The following is a 21,557-nucleotide window of genomic DNA, read 5'->3' as shown; positions in this document are numbered from 1 at the left end:
TACTGCTGATGAGTACAAGAACCAAATACATAGGATAGTTAATATTGAAAATAAAGTAAATTATCCCCATTCAATATGATAGGCTTGGGTTGTTTTCTCTGGAGCAGAGACGACTAAGGAATGACCTGATTGAGGTGTTCAAGATTTTGAGGGACATGGTGCCTCACATCGTTTAAACAGTACCTGGGTGAGTACTTGGCACACCATAACATTCGAGGCTATGGGCCAAGTGCTGGCAAGTGGGATTAGTGGGCAGGTCAGAGCCTTTCATGCATCAGGTGCAGACTCGATGGAACGAAGGGCCTCTTCTGCACTGTAGTATTCTGTGAATAATATATTTTTACCAAAAATTTTGAAACATAAGCTGCACTATTCCCACTACCCCTCAACTTTCTCCCCCACTGCTGAACAAAGAACAAAGAACAATACAGCACAGGAACAGGCCCTTCGGCCCTCCAAGCCCGCGCCGCTCCCCGATCCAGGATTGAATCCTGAATCCAGGATCCCCGCCCAATTTTCCAGCCTATCTACATCCTAATATCCTATCCACCGAGCTGTCCCTCACAGCTACGATGCTTTGTTCATCACAACCTATTAACTCACCCCCACCCCCCCATTCCAGACCATGTGATCTCCAGGGAGAGGCGAAAACCCAGAGTGAAAACCCCAGGGCCAATATGGGGAAAAAAAATCTGGGAAATTCCTCTCCGACCCCCTGAGGCGATCGAAACGATCGAAGGTGCTGACTTTTCACTGGGGTTACAGCACTAGAGGTTAGGCAATCCTAATGTACCCCTCCCCAAGTTTCCACTCCTGTGAGCTTAAACGCTGAGCATCAGCAGGCAAATCAATAGTGGACAGCATAACAGTTGACCATAATCCTGTCCCTTACACAGCATAAACTACAAGCATTTTCCAGGTGACGCCTTTGGGCCGTAATTAGGAACAAGAATACGGATTGATTTCTCTCTCCGTAGAAGCATGTTGGAAATTTGACCTGGGACAGTCTGTTCACTCTGATCTATTGCAACACTAGATGGTATACAATAAACCATTGGGAGCAGATCATTTTTTTAACAAATACAGGTTGAACCACTTTCATTGTTATAGAACAAGACATTCACATTATGTCAATCTATTTTCAACCAAACAAATTAATCTCCTGTGGTAATGCACAGTCAAGATCAAGTGTAGTCATTGAGTGAAACTGGGTTAAAAAGCAGACAGTTGAACTAGCGCAGCATGAATACAACTTAATCTTCAATTTAAATTCATACATTATGTCCTTATTTGTATATTTCCATCATAACTTTCTACATCTACATTTATAAAGAGAAAGGTTAGCAGGAAGATCATCATCATAGAATCATAGAAACCCTACAGTACAGAAAGAGGCCATTCGGCCCATCGAGTCTGCACCGACCACAATCCCACCCAGGCCCTAACCCCATATCCCTGTTTAATATATTATAGGTCAGTATAAAGTAGAAGTGAATTGCACCACATCGTAAAATGATTTGTTGGAGGTCATTGCAATCAAGAGGGAGAGACAAGAGCACAGCGGGAATACAATAAGTGGCAGAGGACGTGAGTCACTGTGAGATCAGCAGGAAAGGCGCGAGCACGGCAAGGATAAAATGGGTGACAGTGAGCGAGAGTCACTGCGAGGCTAATATTAATGGCACATTATCAGAGCAGGAAGAAAAAAAGATAAAAGCAAATTACTGCGGATGCTGGAATCTGAAACCAAAAGAGAAAATGCTGGAAAATCTCAGCAGGTCTGGTAGCATCTGACAAAGCTTTGACAAAGGGCCGTCTGGACTCGAAACGTCAGCTCTTTTCTCTCCTTACAGATGCTGCCAGACATGCTGAGATTTTCCAGCGTTTTCTTTTGGTTTCAGAGCAGGAAGAATGTGCAGTTACAGGGTTATGGTGGGAGAATGGTACCAGGTGCATTCAGAGACAGAGAGACAACAGGCTGAATGGCCTCCTTCTGTACTGTAACAATTCTGTAATTCTGTGGTTATAGACACTTGGTAATGATTGGATTGCAAGATTCTTCACACAAAGGCTGGGGGTCAACTGAAAATTTCAAAACTGAGGTAATCTGATCATCGTCGGTAAGGATACTAAAGGATATGGAACCAAGGCAGGTAGCGAGTGTTAAAGCAGCTTAAGTATGATCTAATTTGAATAGCGGTAGAGTGCTGAATGATTTACTCATGTTGCTTATGTTCCTAAAATGTACCTTAAGCTTTTAGACATAGGACAATATTTGTCCCAGCATATCAGTATTCATTTACCTTTCAGATTAGATGCAGTGTGTCCTGTACACTGATTGCATCCATAGAAAAGATATACCAACATTTATAAAACTGATTATTTTATCAGCTCCTCCTTTACAAGCTGCTACATCCTGCAGCAACAAAATCAAAACCACTAATCTGTCTGCATTATGGTCTTAATGGATTAATGACAAGGAGATAGCTGTCAGCTTTCTCACATACAGCACCAAACCAAAATAAAGGCAGCCCAGAAGAGTCGTTTTTTTTAATTGCATGATGAAGTGCATGTGTGGCAGAAATCCAAATCAACATTCATCCAACAGGTACTCAGCCTCACTCCTGTGGCTTATTACTCCATTTAACACCATCAAAGGCACCACTCAGACACCAGTGCCACTTGCTGCATCTAAAGTTTGCTTGGGAGTTTGACTCAGTCTCTTGCTGGAGACAGTACCTCCAGCAGCAGCTTGCAGACCAATTGCCTGCACAGACCAGCAATGTACTTTCACACCAGTCAAGATTAGCAATGTCTTTGCACCAATTGCACATGCCATTTGTTTTAAAGAGCTATCTATTAATATACCCCTAATATAAACAGGAGGTTCAGCACAGGGAAATTTAAATTATATAACACACTGCCTCCGGAATCACCTTCCCTTGCCCCTGTTAGGTTATGTCTACCGTAATCACTCACATGCACATTTTCTGCTCAATTGTACATTATATTTTCTGGTGTAAACAGTCACATAAAAATCAGGTGGGTTTAATTTAGTGTTTCTGCGTAAGGGAAGGTAAAGCTACAGTTGTATTCCTGCTGGACAAAGGCATTTGTACATGTGGGGGGTTTTGGTTTCAATTCAAGCCATGCTTCTATTGTGCTTAGAGAAATTACAGTGTGAAAAGTAAAGTTTGACGAAGTAAAACTTGTTGCTTAGTAACCAGAGGCCACTTTCCAGAGGGGAGGGATTTCCTTTGTTCTTAGTTTAACTCGAAGCCAGGGCAATTGAAGATAGGACGCCAGGGAGTGAACATCTGTCAACTCTGCCAGAACAAAGGTTGGACAGGACAAGGGAGCTGCAACGATGCAGACTTCCCAAAGAACCAGATACGGTCCAGATAACCAGGGAATTGGGACAGAAAGAATGTCTTAAGACTGACATTAAGGGAACAGAGACCACAAAATTTAAGGAGGTACTGGTCAGGAGAATGCAACAGAAAAAGTGTTCTGAGTTAGAGACAGATGCAATAACCAGAATTAAAATGCAAAAGCCGACTTCAGAGGTAAATCAAAAGTTTGGTGCCATCTTAATGCAGTTTGAGAATCTATAGTTAAATGAAATTGTGAAGAGTTTGTCCAACAGGTGAAACAGAAAAATCCTGAAAGGAGAGATATAAAACCTGGTGCCGGGTTCCTTACTAAAAGTGCAGTGGAAGCCTTGTTTGACAGTACAATTGGAAAATCTGGAATCGATTTGTAAAGCAAACTGATGGTGGAAAGCATTGTTTTGAAAGAAGATTTTAAAGCGTGTCTTTTTTGGGAGTGGAGTTTGGAAACACTATGGCCTGCCCCGCTTGCCATGGGAATTGGAGCAGGCGAGGGACAGACAATGGGAAATCGGGTGGGATTTTACAGTTTCGGGACGAGCGAGGCCATAAAATCCCACCTTATGTGACAATCACCTGGGGGGCTTCTGAGGAGAAATCCATGGAAGATCAGTTGAGTGGCATCGGCCATTTGGTTTCAGGGTGGGGTGTTATCTTTAAAATCAGTGTATATTTGTGAAGCTAAGGCGGGAGATTGGGAGTATTGTGTCATCATCAAACTTCTCATGTTTATTAAATGCTTTTTTCCCCTTGTTAAAATTAATAAGCGGTCGTGCGATCCTGTTCTTACATACTTTCTAAAAAAAATTACAGCCAGGGTTCCATTCTGGGATCTTCCTGTCCAGTTATAACATCAACTGGGATTGTAACACCATGCATTAGATGTCATGGATTTGGATGGTGCTGTTGAAGAAAATGGAGTGTTGATAACATAAGGGTAGAAATTGCAATTTGCTCTGTGCCAGAATGCAGGCTTCCCAAATTAATCTTGCCATTAGTTCATGGACAGCTGAATGCCAGCAACAGAACAGAAACATGAGATAGCATTTGACATTTCTACTGCATGATACGAAGCATGAACAACAAATTGTATAGGTAGAGAATTTGGTTTTGTTAAAAGGGCTGAACAACAAAATTGAACATATATTTGAATCAAAACGTAGAAAAAATTAAAAACTCAGATAGATCAAAGTTTCCCAAACTTTTCTGGCCACAGCACCTGTTTGACCTTGCAAGAGTACTGAAGGAACCCCTGAGAAACATTCTTATTATGTTCAAGAGTTAAACCACGAAACATTGATTGTTTTTATGCATTAGGCAGAAACATTTTTCCAGGAGTATTTTCTATTTCTTAGACATATACATTTATTATAATTAAAAAGTTATCTGATTCAACAAAGTACTTAAGTCTTAACTTTTTGTCATTTTTAATGGGAGCAGTAATACTGCTTCTTTTGCTCACAAATTTATTTAATATTCGAGTGCTGCTGGAGCACTGGATTCTCATATCACACACATTCTCTCACACTCTCAATCCCAGCTCCCTCTCTCCCTTGCCCCATGGCCGCTTCCTCCCTTGTCCCATGGCCGCTTCCGCTCCCACTCCATGGTTGCTGCCTACCTTGCTTCACCATCCACTCTCTTCCTTGCTCTTGCTCTGGCCTGGATCTGTGAGGACTACTTTCCCGGTCTTTCCAACTTGTCCAATCAGAGGTTGGCTGCTCACAGCATTGGTTGCTCGTGGGTTTATTTGTGTGCTAATCAGCAGCCAATGCAGGGAGAAACCAGCCTCTGATTGGATAAACAGCTTCATAGCATTTTTCAAATTTTATACATCAACCTGGACATCTGCAGAACCACACTGTCCCACAGAACCCAGTTTGGGAACCCTGAGATAGCTAAATGAGCAGAAGTAATATTCCATGAAAGCATGAATGAAAGATAAAAATACTCAGCCTACTGTTTTCTATTCATTTCTCTTGGAAGCTTTAAACATGTATGGATCAAGTGAACATCTCTCCAAATTAAGAATTGTCTTACAGCAAGCCTCAATGCACAGCAATGGCTGATCATTGCGCTACAGGTAGTTGTTTGCATGTCAATACTAGTGCACTACAATAAAATGATCTCTCAAAGTATGGATTAATTAATGTAATTAACAAATGGAATATCATCGTGGAAGTAGCAGGCATTGTTAAAATCGATACCCCCATCCAGTCTGTTGCATCTTGTAGATCTGTTGCAATATATTGGGAACAAAACATACACAACTGAGATTGACTGGAAGACTAGTGATTGACTTTACAACTGATTGAATAATGGATAATTTGAAGAATCCTCGGCATGGGTCACCCAACAGCTCATTGGAGGTGTACACATATGAACAAGGAGCAGATTTGGCCATTCAGCCCCTTGGCCTGTGTCATAAAAATATTCAAAGACTCTGCAACTCCTTTTTAAAACAGTGACTGCTAGTTCCAGAAAGGAAACATCCTCTCTGCATCCACCATGTGAAGATCTGTCAGAATTTTGTATGTTTCAATCAAGTCTTACTCTTCTAACCTCCAGTAGATACAAGCCTAGTCTGTCTAACCTTTTCTCATAAGACAACCCACTCATTCCAGGTATTCATCTGGTAAACCTTCTCCAAATGCTTCCAATGGGTTCACATCTTTCCTTAAAATGAGACCAATAATGTACACAGAACTCAAAATTTTCTCTCATTGGCACCTTGTACAACTGAAGCATAACCTTCTCCCAACCTCCGCCCAACTTTTGTATTCTATTTCCCTCGCAATGAATATTAACATTCTACCAGCTTTCCTCATGACTTGCTTTACCTGCAAAGTAGCCTTGTGTGATTCATGCATTCGGACACCCAGATCCTGTTGCACCTCAGAGCTCTGCAATCTCTCACCATTTAGATAATATGCTTGTTTTAAAATTTTCCTGCCAAAATGAAAAATTTCACATTTTCCCACATTATACTCCATTTGCCAGATCTTTGCCTGCTCACTTAATCTATCCACTATATTTTTGTAGCCTCCATATTGTAGGAAATAGAGACAGTTAAAGTAATTTATATTAGAAATAAGACATACATTTAAGCTTAATTTGTATTTCCATATTTGTGTTTTAAGGGTTAATGTTAACTTCATGTTAAACAAAGGTGCCAGCAAGTCTGTAAGTTTGAGTTTCACTTTAAACTTTGCCTGCATTGTAATTAAGGGTTTATAACATAAAAACAATTACAGGGGTTAAAAAGCATTAAGCTGTTGCTCAGCAACCAGAGGCTCACACTAAAAATCAAAAGTAGTTTGTCAGTCTAGAACCATGTAAGCTAGAAGCAAGAAGCTTTCCACAGAAGCTGCCAGTACTGGCAGGAGAATAAAATAAGGGGCAGAAAGCAAGTCTCAGGAGCTAAAGAAAAGATAAATTCCAGATACCAGGGAATGAAAAGAGGAAAATCCCAGGAAGACTGAAGTCAAGGGGTCAAAGAACCAGAATCTGAATAAGGCTCTTTTCACTGAAGTTAAAGAAAGAGGCAGTGAGAGGCTCCCAGTTAAAGGCAGGGCTGCAAGGTGCAGAGTTTCAGGATTTTATCCCAACAACAGCGAAAGAGTGGTTATATACTTCCAAGTGAGAATGGTATGTGGCATGATGGAGAACTTGCAGGTGGTGGTGTTCCCATTATTCTGTTGCTTTTCTTCTTGGTACAGATACAGATTTGGAAGGCAAACTCTAAGAAGCTTTGGCAAATTTCTGCAGTGTATCTTATAGATGGCACACACTTCTGCCATTGCATATTGGGGGTGGAGGAAGTGAACATTGAAAGTGGTGGGTGAGCTGCCAATCAAGCGGGTTGCTTTGTCGGGAAAGTATAGTTTGCAGGATAATGCAGATATAATCGGAAGGATGGTGAGGGCAAGGAGAGAGTGAAAACAGATAATAATCACAAGTGGCAACTCCTTAGTGATGTCCCACTTCGCATCCCAAAGACAATGAAATACAAACACTGCCACCCGAGTTGAAATCAATGTTCAATTCCAGCCTCGAGTGACTGTCTTCAAGACTAAGAATACTGCGGCGAGTAACTCACCCCCGACTCCCCAAAGCCTGTCCACCATCTACAAGGCCCAAGTCAGGAGTGTGATGGAATACTCTCCACTTGCCTGGATGGGTGCAGCTCCAAAAACACTCAAGAAGCTCGACACCATCCAGGACAAAGCAGCCCACTTGATTGGCATCACATCTACAAACATCCACTCCCTCCACCATCGACGCTCAGTAGCAGCAGTGTGTACTATCTACAAGATGCACTGCAGCAATTCACCAAAGATCCTTAGGCAGCACCTTCCAAACCCACAATCATGTTCATCTAGAAGGAATAGGGCAGCAGATACATGGGAACACCACCACCTGCAAGTTCCCCTCCAAGCCACTCACCATCCTGACTTGGAAATATATCGGCCATTCCTTCACAGTCGCTGGGTCAAAATCTTGGAATTTCCTCCCTAAAGGCATTGTGGGTCAACCCACCGAACATGGACTGCAGCGATTCAAGAAGGCCACCTTGAATCGCTGCAGTCCACCACCACCTTTTCAAGGGCAACTAGGGATGGGCAATAAATGCTGGCCAGCCAGTGACACTCACGTCCCATGAATGAATTTTTAAAAATGTGGAGTTTGCACCTTCTCCCTGTGTCTACGTGGCTTTCCTCCGGGTGCTGCGGTTTCCTCCCACACTCCAAAGATGTGCAGGTTAGGTGGACTGGCCATGCTACATTGCCCCTTAGTGTCCAAAGATGTGTAGGTTCGGAAGTTTAGCAGCTTAAATGTGTGGGGTTACGGAGAAAGGGCAGGGGTGGGCCTGGGTAGGATGCTCTGTCGCAGAGTTGGTGAAGACTCAATGGGTCAAATGGCCTCTTTCTGCATTGTAGGCATTCTCTGATTCTGAACTGGTTGTACCGACACTTCAAGCAGTGCATGGATTTAGCTCTTCAAACTGTAGAGTAATTCTGTAAAGTCAGTAAAATTCATTGCTTTCAAATTGTGGTAATACACACAAACCCATGTTTGAAGAAACCTGGCATAGGGACACAAACATGACTACTTCTGGAATGCTGGCTGTAACATTCTCTCAGTTGCACCATGATTCAGACTGTACGAGTTAAAAATTTCTGTACGAGGCAAATATTCCATTAGTATACATTAAAATTAACCATAACATATAGATTAGTTAGCTGTATCTGAGTATACAGTCTTGCACCATTTTTGTGGTAGTTTTTAAACTATTTTTAAAAAGCTGTTTCATTGTACCAGTCATATTCAATTTGAGGGATTTTCACCCAAGGACAACTGGGATAAAATAACAGATTTAGGATAGAGAGCAGGAATATTTTTTGGAAACAGAGGTTTTTGAGTCTATGCAATGCACTAGACTCAGCGATTGAAGAAACCTACAGCAGATGGACTGCTGTGATTCAAGACAATGACTCATCACCACCTTCTTCAGGTTAATTAGGGATAGGCAATAAATGCTGGCCTAGCCAGCGATGCCCACATCGCAAGGGCAAAGAAAAATAAATTAAAATAGGAAAGGCAATGAAGGGGCAAGGGATCAAGGTAGGTACATGGAATCAAGCTTGTGCTGAGGATAAAGTTTATTTATTTATTAGTCACAAGTAAGGCTTACATTAACACTGCAATGAAGTTACTGTGAAATTCCCCTAGTCGCCACAGTCCGGCGCCTGTTCGGGTCAATGCACCTAACCAGCACGTCTTTCAGAATGTGGGAGGAAAACCGGAGCACCCGGAGGAAACCCACACAGAACATGCAGACTCCGCACAAACAGTGACCCAAGCCTGGAATTGAACCCGGATCCCTGGCGCTATGAAGCAGCAGTGCTAACCACTGTGCCACCAAACACCAAGTGGCTGAGCCACATATTTCATTTCTGGGTTGTAATTGCTACATAATTCAATGAAAGTTTTCTTCATGGCCAGTTTGGGACTGCTAAACCTTCTGGCCCTCTCAGAGGGTGGTGGGAATCTGGAATGCGCTGCCTGGCAAGGCAGTGGAGGCCGGAAACCCTCACAACCTTTCAAAAATATTTGGATGAGCATTTGAAACATCATAACATTCAAGGGTATGGGACAAGTGCAGGAAAATGGAATTATTCTTCAATGGTAATAATTGTCAGTGCAGACTCGATGGGCTGAAGTGCCTTTTCTGCGCTGTATGACGATGACTCTAAGAGATAATTCATTAATCTGTACCTTTCATAACTGTCGAGCTTCCAGCCGAGTCCCTAGCAATCATTACCACTTTATCACTTTCTTTTCAATATTAAGTTAGTGAAAATAATAAATCATAACTTGACAAAATAGGTCAGGTCCAGGACACTTAGACACCTTAAGTTATTTTTTAAAGCACTGTGTGAACAGGCACTGAGCATATAAAATATAGCCAACAGCATCACCAGTGTTAAACATTACTCTTTCCTTTAAGTGATAATCTTCCCAATTCTTCAACCATTAACATAATTGGTTAAACATTACCGACAATAGTAAGTGAAGGGGAAATTGCAGCAGAGGTAATTCATCCATGGAACTAGTTTGAAATGCTGCCAGGCCTCCGAGAAGCTACTTTTTTCATCATCATCTGTAACAAATTATCTTAAAACATCTTCCTCTCCCCCTCCCATTAGCATTCCAACCTCCAACACCCCAATCCTCTCTCAGCACCTTCCCATGCAATCGCAGGAAGTATAACACCCACTCCCCTTACCTCCTCCCTCCTCCCTGTCCAAGATCACAAACATTCCTTCCCGGTGAAGCAGCAATTTCCTTGTATTTCTTTCAATTTAGTCTATTGCATTCACTGCTCACAATGTGTTTTTCTCTACAGTGGGGAAACCGGAACACCTTCGTTCAGCCCACAAGCATAACCCTGACCTTCCTGTCGCTTGTCATTTCAATTCACCATCTTGCTCTCATGCTCACATTTCTGTCCTCAGCCTGCTGCTATGTTCCAGTGAAGCACAATACAAGCTGAAGGAACAATACCTCATCTTCCGATTAGGCACATTGCAGCCTTCCGGAATCAAAATAGAGTTCAACAACTTAGACCATGAACTCTATCCTCCATTTTGATTGCCCCCCCACCCCCGGCAAGTGGCAATTTGTATCTTGTTTTTGCTTTCAGAGCTGATCTTTATTCTTCTATTAACACTTCACTGAACCAATGCTTTGTTTCTTTCCCACTATCATCACCACTCCCATTGCATTTGCTCTATGTCATCTTTGTAATTTAACCTCCGCATCCCTTTAATCTACCCTTGATCTTCCCTTTTGCTTCACCTACCCTTTTTTCAACAGCATAAAACCCATCATATTTCTATCTCGTAGAATCACTGAATCCCTACAGTGTAGGAGGAGGCCATTCGGCCCATTGAGCCTGCACCCACAACAATCTCAGCCAGGCCCTATCCTGTAGTCCCACTATTTACCCTACCAATATCCCTGACATTAAAGGGCAATTGAGCATGGCCAATCAACCTAACTCGCACATCTTTGGAGTGTGGGAGGAAACCGGAGCACCCGAAGGAAACCCACGCAGACACGGGGAGAACGTGCAGACTCCACACAGACAGTGGCCCAAGCTGGGAATCGAACCCTGGTCCGTGGCACTGTGAGGCAGCAGTGCTAACCACTGTGTACTGTGCCGCCCTTCAGTTCCGAAGAAGAGTCAAATCGGGCTTCAAACGTTAACTCTGTTTCCCTCTCCACAGATGCTGCCAGATGTGCTGAGTTTACCCAGCACTTTGCTTTCATTTCAGATCTCCGGCATCTGCATTATTTTGCTTTTATATTTTATACAGAGCTTTAAAATAGAAAAATCCCAAGGTGCTTCACAATTCCTATCAAACAAAAATGGACGTCAAGTAAATGGATAAATAATAACATCGACTAAAACCTTGGTCCAAGAAACAGGGTTTAAGGAGTCTAAAACAGAGAGCAAGACTGGAAATAGCAATACTAATGAACTCCAGGGCTTTGTACTGATCTGGTTTATCTATCGGCTGTGTGATAGCACTCTTGTTTTTTGAGTCAGAAGGTTATGAATTTAAACCCCAGTTCCTGCCTTAAGAAACCTAACATTGTGTTACGTGGTTTACCTCACTACACTTACCACTGAAGTACAGTGGGAATAATATTGGGGGGAATTTTCCTCCATGTACAGTATAGCAAAATCATGAACTAATTAATAATGAGTGGCTCTATGGCTTTGCTTTATTCTGTTTTAGTCAGATATTTGTCACAACACTTTAATTTCACACTGCGGGAATTTTATTGCATCCTTCATAAACCTACAAACGACAACTTGGTTTTGGACCTCAGTGCAGTATTGAGGAAGTGCTACATTGTTGGAGGAAATGTCTTTCAGAAGCGATATTAAATCAAGGCCACCTGCCCCCTCCACAGAACCACAGATTCCCTGCAGTGCACCAATCCACCTAACCCACACACCTTTGGACACTCGGGGGCAATTTAGCCTGGCCAATCCCCCTAACCTGCACAATCGGCAGTCGCATTTCCCAATGTTACAGCAGTGACCACTCTGGCTGTGAAGCACTTTGGAGCAAGTCCAGGTGTGAAAGAGCTTCATATAAATATAAGTTAATTATACACGAATATCTACTGCAAAGAAAACATACTTGGTTCGGGCTGCGATCCAGCTCCAGAGACTGATACTTAACTGGAATATAATATAAAGCCAAAGAAACAAAGTACCACAAACATGACACAATAAGTCTGACTGTTTAGAAGCAGCATATTTGACTATAGCAAATGGATTTGTAGTCAGGCTCAAAATCCCCACAGCCTGATAAAGTAGCAAAGCTAATCTTCTGCCAAACATATAAAATTATTTGTTAATATGATTATATGTAAGATTCCACAATCATCTCATTTTAGAGAAGCATTCTCCTCATTGCCCCTGTTTGGAACATGAGAATAACGCAGATAGTGTTAACGGTCTAAAAGTAACACTGACAAAGTGGAATCACACACTCTGCCCGCATTGCTACATCTCGTGAGAAAAGTTGTAGCTCGTGGAATAAAAAGTAGCAGCATGGTTACGAAATTGGCCAAATTACAGGAAACAGAGTAGTGATTTATGGATGTTTTCCAGGATTGAGGGAGTTTACAGTGGAGTTCCCCAAAGGTTAGTGCTGGGGCCCGTGCTTTTCCTGATATCTATTAATGACCTAGATCTTGGTGTACAGGGGACAATTTCGAAACTTGTGGATGATACAAAACTTGGAAGTTTTGTGAACTTTGAGGTGGTGGTAGCAGATGAAGTGACGAAATGTCAAGTTATTTTGTTACAAAGAACGTGGCGAGGCAATATAAAATAAAGGGTGCAATGTGTAGGAGCAGTGGGTAGTACCCTGATACATACGTGCATTAGTTAGTGAAGGTAATGGGACAAGTTGAGAGCACAGTTAATAAAGCTTACGGTCTCCGAGGCTTCATTAATAGGGGCGCTATGTACAGGAGCAAGGAGGTTATGTTGAACTTGTATCAGAAACTAATTCGGTCTCAGCTGGAGTAATGCATCCAGTTCTAGCCTCTGCCCTTTAGGAAGGATGTGAAGGCATTGGTGAGAGTGCAGAAAAGATTCACGGGAATGGTTCCAGGGATGAGGAACTTCAGTTCTGAAGACAGATTGGAGAAGCTGGGACTGTTTTACTGAGACAAGAAAAGGCTGAGAGGAGATTTAATTGAGGTATTCAAAATCATGAGGGACCTGGGCAGTGTTGGTATGGAGCAACTACTCTCATTTATACAAGAGTCAAGAGGGCACAGATTTAAATTATTTTGCAAAAGAAGCAAAACCTGTAATAACTTCAAGGAGGCACATGAGGTTGGCCTCTTGGAGTATGAACTCCCTGATGGACGTCATAATTGCCTGTAACCTGCTCCTGGGCCTGGCAAAGCTTGCCACAAACAGGTTCAGGCAGCGGGTGACCAAGGGGGTCGTCCAACCTGACTGTCTGCCCTTCTACCGCAGCTATATTCGTAGCCGGGTGTCCCTGGAGAGGGGGCATGTGGTGTCCAAGGGCATCGTTGTGTGGATGTAAATATGCAGAGTGTTGTTCAAATCGTGATGTTTTGGCGCCTGTTCTAGTATTTGAATGTGCGGTTGGTGCGGTCACGTGATGTTTTTGGCGCCGGTTCTGAAGCAGTATTTAAACTGTAAAAAGCGTGGGAACTGGGTTCAGTCTCTGATGGCTGCAGGCTTCGGTAACCCGCACCATTACGGAAGGCTGACCCGACGTCGTTAAAGGGAATAAAGAAGTTAACTAGTTACCTGGAGTTGAATCGATTTTTGTCGCAGCCAAGCCTGATAAGGAGTATTTCAAGATTGACATTTGGTGTCAGAAGTGGGATTCCAACGGTCGGCGGATGACAGGAAACGGCGTTAGAGTCAGCAGCACCGAGTCCAGGACTGAGGAATTGGCCACCCAAGTGCGTGAGTACCGTTGATACAACCACTTGGTTTTCCTCTGCCCTGTAATTCTGGTGTTTCTTGACCTTTCGTTTGTTGTCGCCAGCCGCCCCGACGGAATAGTCTGTGATATCGTCAGCTTGTGCAACTCCAGGTCGGGTGTTATTTGGGTCACTGTGAAAACTGTGAGGTAAAAATTAATTAGTCAGTGAACACTTTAGGAACATTTAAGCGGTTATTGGATAGGCACATGGAGCACACCAGGATGATAGGGAGTGGGATAGCTTGATCTTGGTTTCAGATAAAGCTCGGCACAACATCGTGGGCCGAAGGGCCTGTTCTGTGCTGTACTGTTCTATGTTCTATGTTCTAATAATTGGCCAGAACCGTAATTCACTGAGGGTCGCCGTTGATCAGCGAGGGTCACCAGGGAACTGGTGAAGTGGTGATAGAATTGTTAGAGCTCCAATTGAATTTACTGGGGTATTGAGTGAATACAACAGTTTGTTTTAAAATGGGGAACTATTTGGATACAACCAATCAGACAAATTTAGCCTTACAAATGCTTTGTGAAAAATCTCCGGATAAAGCCACCAAATTGAGACAATTGTCGGGGGCATTGACCCATAAATTAGGGCCATCCGAATGGCCCCCAGGAGGGACCAAAAATATCCAACTTGTTAAAGCTGCGCAGCAACAAATTTGGCGAAAGAATATGGGAAGGAAGACGAAGGAGCTTATAGGGTTATGGTTGCAACATTGTCAGGAGTTAAAGGAGCAGAGTCTCCTATCCAGCTGGCAGGACAATGCTGTTAAGTTGGGAATAGAATTAATGGAGGGAGGGACTCTGAAACCGGTTGAGGTGTTGAAAAGGGAATGCTTACATAAAAAACGTTCTCTCAAGGATCGTGAGGTTTCTGAGATAGGGAACATGATGGATGGCATTAAGGTCACTGATAATGATACAGATGAGGATCTACAAAATTGGATGACAGGGTAACTGCACCTCTTCCGCCTCACCCGCCTCAAGAGCAGCCCTTAGCAGACCCACCCCCGACGGCATCTAATGTGGACGCCGATACACGGGAAGAGATCCCTGGTCCAACTGCTCCTTCTCCCGAGGGTAAAACTGCGCTTCGCCCGTACCAGGGACAACAGTCGACCCTGTACCCCCCTCTCCCTAGCATGTTAGGTTCACAGATCCCAATTGTTATTAACGTCACCAGTCCCAGTCCCAGTCCCTACTGTCCCAGCCCCGACGCCCAACATACTGAACCTCCGGCAGACGAGCCTGTTTCCGGTCGCACGCAGAGCCATAAAAACCAGGGCAATGAATCCGAAGCAGACGAATAATCACCCTGGGAACTACCCTATAAGACCAATGCCCAACCCTCGACACGACCCAAACGACGTAAACTCCCGGGCAACTATGGAAGTATATTACCCATGGAAGCCGAATGAATTGATGGCCATACTAGGCGGCGCACCTGATCGGCATAAGGCCCCGCAAAAATTTGTAGACTTCCTTCGCACCACTATCCAGGTTTATGGCGCTGAGTCAAGAGACCTGTGGGCATTGGTTCGTCAGGTGCTGACCCCATCGGAGTGCACCCGATTCCTCGGCCATGTGAGCACGGACGACCACCCGGTCCGCATTCATGACGATCTATTACCGATTAATAATACGGGGCAAGGACACATCAATTTGATACTTCAGGCGGTCAGTCGCACTTTGTAGAAGCCTGTTGATTTGTCCAAGATAGTGGAATTGAAACCCCGGAAGAGTGAAGGGGCAGAAGAGTTCCTAGAAAGGTTCCACGAAATCTATGAAACTCAGTCAGGAGACCAGAGGTTTACGGAGGGGAGCCCTTCGCCGCAGTGCTGCTCAATCCTTATGCATTGTCTCCCTTCCATGGTGGCGACAGCCATAAAGACCAATAACATTGATTGGGCAGACAGCTCCCCCGTGCAGATGTCCCGTGCTGTCAAAGCCTTCTGGCCAAACTCACAAGGGGACACTAGAGGGGAACCTCAAGGCGTGAAAGAGGAACCTCAGGCTAAGGTCAAACCTGAAAAAACTGAATATGTAATGAAAGAGGAACCACGGCAGCCTCCTATCAGAGAAGACCCTGATCAGGTGCATTATCAAATGGAACCTCACTTTTATCATCCAGGGTGGGTAGGCCAGCAGGAATATGGATATAGAAACCATCCAAGTGGCCCCACAGCTCCCTTCTATGGCCCGCCATATACTCATTACCCACCTTATAACCTGCGTCGAGGACATGAGAGAACCCCACGGGGCCGGAATAATGCCAGATCTGATGGCTGTTTTAACTGTGGCCGTCTGGGACATTACAGCAAGGAGTGCCCCAGCAGAAGGCAGACTAGGGGAGGTGATAGACACGGACCCTACACTCCATTTTCCCAGCAGAATCCCTTCTGACAACGTATGCTGTTACTGACGGAGTCCCAATCCGACCAAGAACCCTTATTAATGTTGAAGTTCTATAATCACTGGTATCCGTTGCTGGTAGACACTGGGGCAGCTATGTCCTCCGTACAAGCCACCTTGAAGTTACCCCAATCGAAAAAAACCCAAAAACTTTCCGGACTCCAGGGTCAAGTTCTGCAATATGCGGTGTCAGAAAAGGTCCCTGTGTCCTATCAGAGCGAAACCGTGGATCATCAATTTGTTATCACCACTGGAATCGATTGCAACCTAATGGGGAGAGATTTGTTGTGTGCCTTTCAACTTCGACTCCGCTGTTCAGAGGCTGGTATCCAAATTGACATGTCACAATCTCCTCGAACGTGTTACGTCGCATCAGTTCCCCAGTAGTGGACCTTAGATCTGGTGGGTGCCACACGCCATGTGACCCTTGCCTACGATCGCAGTGGCCAGAATCACGATTTGGCAGAGTTTTTCAAGGATTTTGAAGGTACATCATGGACCATTGAGACCCGTGCCTGGGTTCAGGGACCGGAGAGTGAAGCTGACTATGTCAATGTCCCTCTCCAATTGTGGAAACAGCCGTCTGGAGTGGCCCCGCATATTACCAGATCCATCACCCCACCCAATTGTGCCAAAGATCTGGGCCCCATGGTGCACAGAGCGGTGGAATTAGCTGACCCACGCAGAACAGACAAACAAGAGCTTCCTGGAGACCTGTGTATCCAATTTTATCACCACCCGCAGGTCTCCACTGCGGTCCTCCATCGACACGAGGGAAAGGACATTATAGAATACACTAACCCCTCTGTATGGGCGATGGACTCTGTGCAGGTTGGATTTACGGATATTGAACCCATCGAGATCTTGGTGCAACCTAATCTGACTTTTCCGTCAATCCGGCAATATCCCTTAAAGGCGCAAGCCGTTCCGAGTATCACTCGACTGATCGATAGCCTTTTACATCAAGGGATTCTATTACCATGTCAGTCCCCATGTAATACCCCAATCCTTGCAGTCCCTTTACCAGGAAAGCCAAAAGAATATTGCCTCATCCAGGATTTACGAGCCATTAATTCTATCGTTGAGCCTTTACATGCCTTGGTGCCCAACCCAGCCCATATCCTGGCCTCCATTCCAGCTCATGCTCGGGTGTTCGCGATCATTGATCTTCAGCATGCCTTTTTCTCCATCCCATTACATCCGAATAGTCAGTTCTTGTTTGCCTATTCCCACAACGGCCAACAATATACCTGGACTCGACTACCTCAGGGCTTTATTAACTCACCTACCCTCTTCTCGCAGTGTCTCCAGAAACAATTACAGAATTTAACCCCTGCTAGTGGATCAACCCTCATCCAATACATTGATGATTTGCTTATAGCAAGTTCGGACGAATGCAGTAATAGAGAAGATGCCGTTCAGGTCCTGAATTACCTGTCCTACTTAGGCTACGTTGTTTCTCCCGGTAAGGTCCTGATCGCTCAGACCACTGTTAAGTTCTTAGGTGTCCTGCTGTCCGCTGACACTCGTCACCTGGAAGAAAGTCGAATTGAACCAATAACACACTTCCCCAGTCCCACTGATGCCAAGCAAGTCCGACGGTGGTTGGGTATGATTAATTACTGCCGGCAGTGGATCCCCAATGTGACCTTGTTAACAAAAAAACTAACCCCTTATACGGCAACTTTCCCTAAGGAGGACCGGATAACTTTCCAGTACGGCCCCGCCCGTGCCCCACCCGCGGATTGCTACCATCCTCCTCGTGATTCCAAGGTTAGGCAGGGGACTAATGACTGGTGGAAAATTTCCCTCTGGTGGGAACAACAGGCCAATGGGACAGCGGATCCCGAGGATAATCAAAGCTATGAGAACTGCTTTAAAGGGAGGGGTTGGGGATGCTCCACAGTTTATGTGTGCCAGGATCACCCCTGCCTGAGCAAGCATTGCCATCAGCATAAATGTGGGTACGAAGCCCAGAGAGATGAGGTAATCTGTAAGTGTTTGAATTCGACCTGCATAGCTTTGGGAAAAGGGGAAAATCTAATTTGTGGCCATATGAATGGCACCCACCTTCATGCTTACGGTAGGGACTTTACAATAGTACAGATTAATGCAGAAGGAAGACGGACGGTACCATCCTGTACAGGTTCCAGATCCCTGTTCTTGGGAACCGATGATATCTATCACCGGGTTCGAGCCAACGGGACGTGGCAAAAGTGTTCAGAGACCATGTACACTGAAACAGGGTATTTCTTCTTTTTCAATGGTACGGCCACCAATTAATTGTCCTACCCTTACCCCCAGGCGGTGGCAATAGGGACCATACTTCCCAGCATGGTTCCTTGTCCAAGCCATTGGGGGCCCTCACGTCATCACCATAGGAGGCTAGAGCGGGAGTTATCGGAGGATTTTTGCACTGACTACAAGGAAATAACTGCCCTCACTCCTGGTCAGGCTGCTGGCTATGGAGCGGCGGGTTTCTTTTTTTTTGGAGCTGTCCCAGGGCAGATGGCTGCAGATAATCGTAATTACATCGCTTGCGGCCTTACCGCCTTGGGGAACGCTACAAGAGGGGCCCTCCGGGTCATCACCGTCCAATTAGAGAAACTCAGGCTGTATGCCCAGCAGAATAGATATGCCTTGGATTACCTGCTGGCTCGACAAGGAGGCATGTGTGCCATAGTGAAGGATAACTGCATACTGGGACTAGATAAGGTCACTACTAATCTCACTAATTACCTGAACCAAATTGGCCAGCAACTAGGGTCTATTAGAGAGGGTAAGGGATTGGGGGAATGGGAACTGTCAGGATGGCTTGGTTGGTTAAAGAATGTAGGGTTATATGCCATACTCTTCATTCTTTGTATAAGTATTGGAATTGGCATTGTGAAGTGTCTCATCACACGGGTGATGACCACCTTGGAATCGATAGGATCACGACCGACTCAACTGATGATGGTCGCCACGATTGAGGAGGAGGACGAGGAATACAAACTCATACTGGACGACGAGGTCCAGGAGGAAGCCCGACGAGAAGTGGAGGCAGAATTGGATGCAGAGGATGAGGGAGATAAAGTAATATTGGACTTGATGAAAATACAATTGTAACCTGAATTGAACGAGCCACGACGATGTTAGTGGTTATCACAGAGTGATAAAAAGGGGGGAATGTGGATGTAAATATACAGAGTGTTGCTCAAATCGCGATGTTTTGGCGCCTGTTCTAGTATTTGAATGTGCGGTTGGTGCGGTCATGTGATGTTTTTGGCGCCAGTTCTGAAGCAGTATTTAAACTGTAAAAAGCGTGGGAACTGGGTTCAGTCTCTGATGGCTGCAGGCTTCGGTAACCCGCACCATTACGGAAGGCTGACCCGACGTCGTTAAAGGGAATAAAGAAGTTAACTAGTTACCTGGAGTTGAATCGATTTTTGTCGAAGCCAAGCCTGATAAGGAGTATTTCAAGATTGACAGTTGATGCCTTCCATGCCCGCTGGGCACTGCAGGGACTGGGATGCATTATTGACCCCTTTAATCACATTTTAATTTTATGTTTTAAGTTTCCTTTCCACCTTGTCTTTTGTTTCAGGGAGCTGCCCCTTTTAATTTGCCCCCTTGTTAACTTGAGTTAGTTTATTTGGTTGGCCAAAAAGATTGGTCATAACTGCCTGTCCAACCAGGGAATCTCATCTGTATATAAAACTGGGAGTGTCAGGCATTCTGATACTCCAGATTCTGACTGTGTACCAGAGGCACTCTGAGTGGAATAGAGTTTACAAATAAAGGCAATCTGGTGAAGGGACACCGGCCTCTGAGGAGTTATTTCAAAAGTGATATGAGGAAACATTTTTTCATGCATGAAGTTGTTTAAGTTTGGAATGCACTGCCTGAGAGTGTGGTGGAGGCAGCTTCAATCAGAGCATTCACACACTATTGGACTGTTATTTGAAGAAGAAGGTGCAGAGTTACGGGCGAAGGCAGGTGAATAGCATTTAGTAAATGGCTCAATTGGAGAGCCAGTGGTAACAGGGTGGGCCGAATGGCCTTCTTCTGTACAGTAACAATTCAGAAGAGCAGGACAAAGTTAGCCTGCACAAAGATAGCAGAAAAAACAGTGGCTGCCAGCGTGAGGGGAAGTAATTTTCTGGTCTCAAACTAGTGGCCGAGGTAAATGTGCTCCCATTTTCCTCACGGTTGTGTGACAAATCCATTTATCATAAATTTTACCAGCTCTTCACTGCATGCTTAATGGAGCACTACAAGCAGTTACATGCATCACATTCTGGCAACAGTTCACTTATTTTCCCAAATACAAAGCCATGCACTTATCTTAGCACTGCAATCTTTCTTGGTGCCGTGGCCATGTGTTTGCTTTGTAGCCAAAGAATGCATCAAGAATAAACAGCAAGCGCAAAGAATCATTCGGACTAGGAGCAGGAGTAGGCAATTTAGTCCCTCGAGCCTGCTCCACCATTTAATACGACCATGACTGATTTAATCTCAGACTCAATTCCACTTACCTGCCCATTCACCATAGCTCTTCAAACACTTTCTAATTAAAAATCTGTCCACCTCTTCATTAAATTTACTCACTGTCCCAGCATCCACCGCACTCTGGGATAGTGAATTCCACAGACTCACAACCCTTTCAGAGAAGTAATTTCTCCTCATTTCTGTTTTAAATCTGCCACCCCTTATCCTAAAACTATGACCTCCTGTTCTAGATTGCCCTACAATCCTCTCTACGTCTACTTTGTCAATCCCTCTTATCACCTTGTACACCTCAATTAGATCTCCCCTCATTCTTCTGAACTCCAAGGAATAATCGGTCTAAACTGCCCAATCTCTCTTCATAAGACAAACACCTTATCTCTAGAATCAATCCAGTGAACCTCCTCGGAACTGCCTCCAATGCTACTACATCCAGCCAACAGGGTCAAGGAGAATCCCAAGGCTTTTTATGCATATATTAGGAGCAAGAGGGTAGCAAGAGAACTAGTCGGCCCACTCGAGGACAATGGAGGGAAGTTATGCATGGAGCCACAGGAAGTGGGAGAGATCCTTAATGAGTACTTTGTATCGGTATTTACCAAGGAGAAGGACATGATGGAGGCTGAGGTCAGGGAAAGGATTGTGAACGCTCTAGAGAATGTCAATATATCGAAGGATAAAATGTTGAGTATCTTAAATTGCATTAAGA

The 21,557-nt window shown here is 44.4% G+C and overlaps 1 protein-coding gene across 2 annotated transcripts in view; it reads right to left on the bottom strand.

Annotated features, from left to right (window-relative positions):
* lifra (LIF receptor subunit alpha a) overlaps nt 1–21,557 on the bottom strand; it is a 222,714-nt gene that overhangs the window by 105,227 nt on the left and 95,930 nt on the right. Inside the window, exon 2 of one of the 2 annotated variants that reach the window (XM_078215241.1) lies at nt 13,768–14,088. The exons of the other annotated variant lie outside the window; for it this stretch is intronic. The gene's annotated coding sequence lies outside the window, so the exon portion shown is untranslated. The remainder of the gene's footprint in view (nt 1–13,767; nt 14,089–21,557) is intronic. 2 annotated transcript variants of the gene reach the window in all.

Source organism: Mustelus asterias, chromosome 6 (assembly GCF_964213995.1).
Source record: "Mustelus asterias chromosome 6, sMusAst1.hap1.1, whole genome shotgun sequence".
Taxonomy (NCBI): Eukaryota; Metazoa; Chordata; class Chondrichthyes; order Carcharhiniformes; family Triakidae; genus Mustelus; species Mustelus asterias.
The sequence above is the reverse complement of the archived record's forward strand: the minus strand, read 5'-3'. Positions and strand labels throughout refer to the sequence as shown.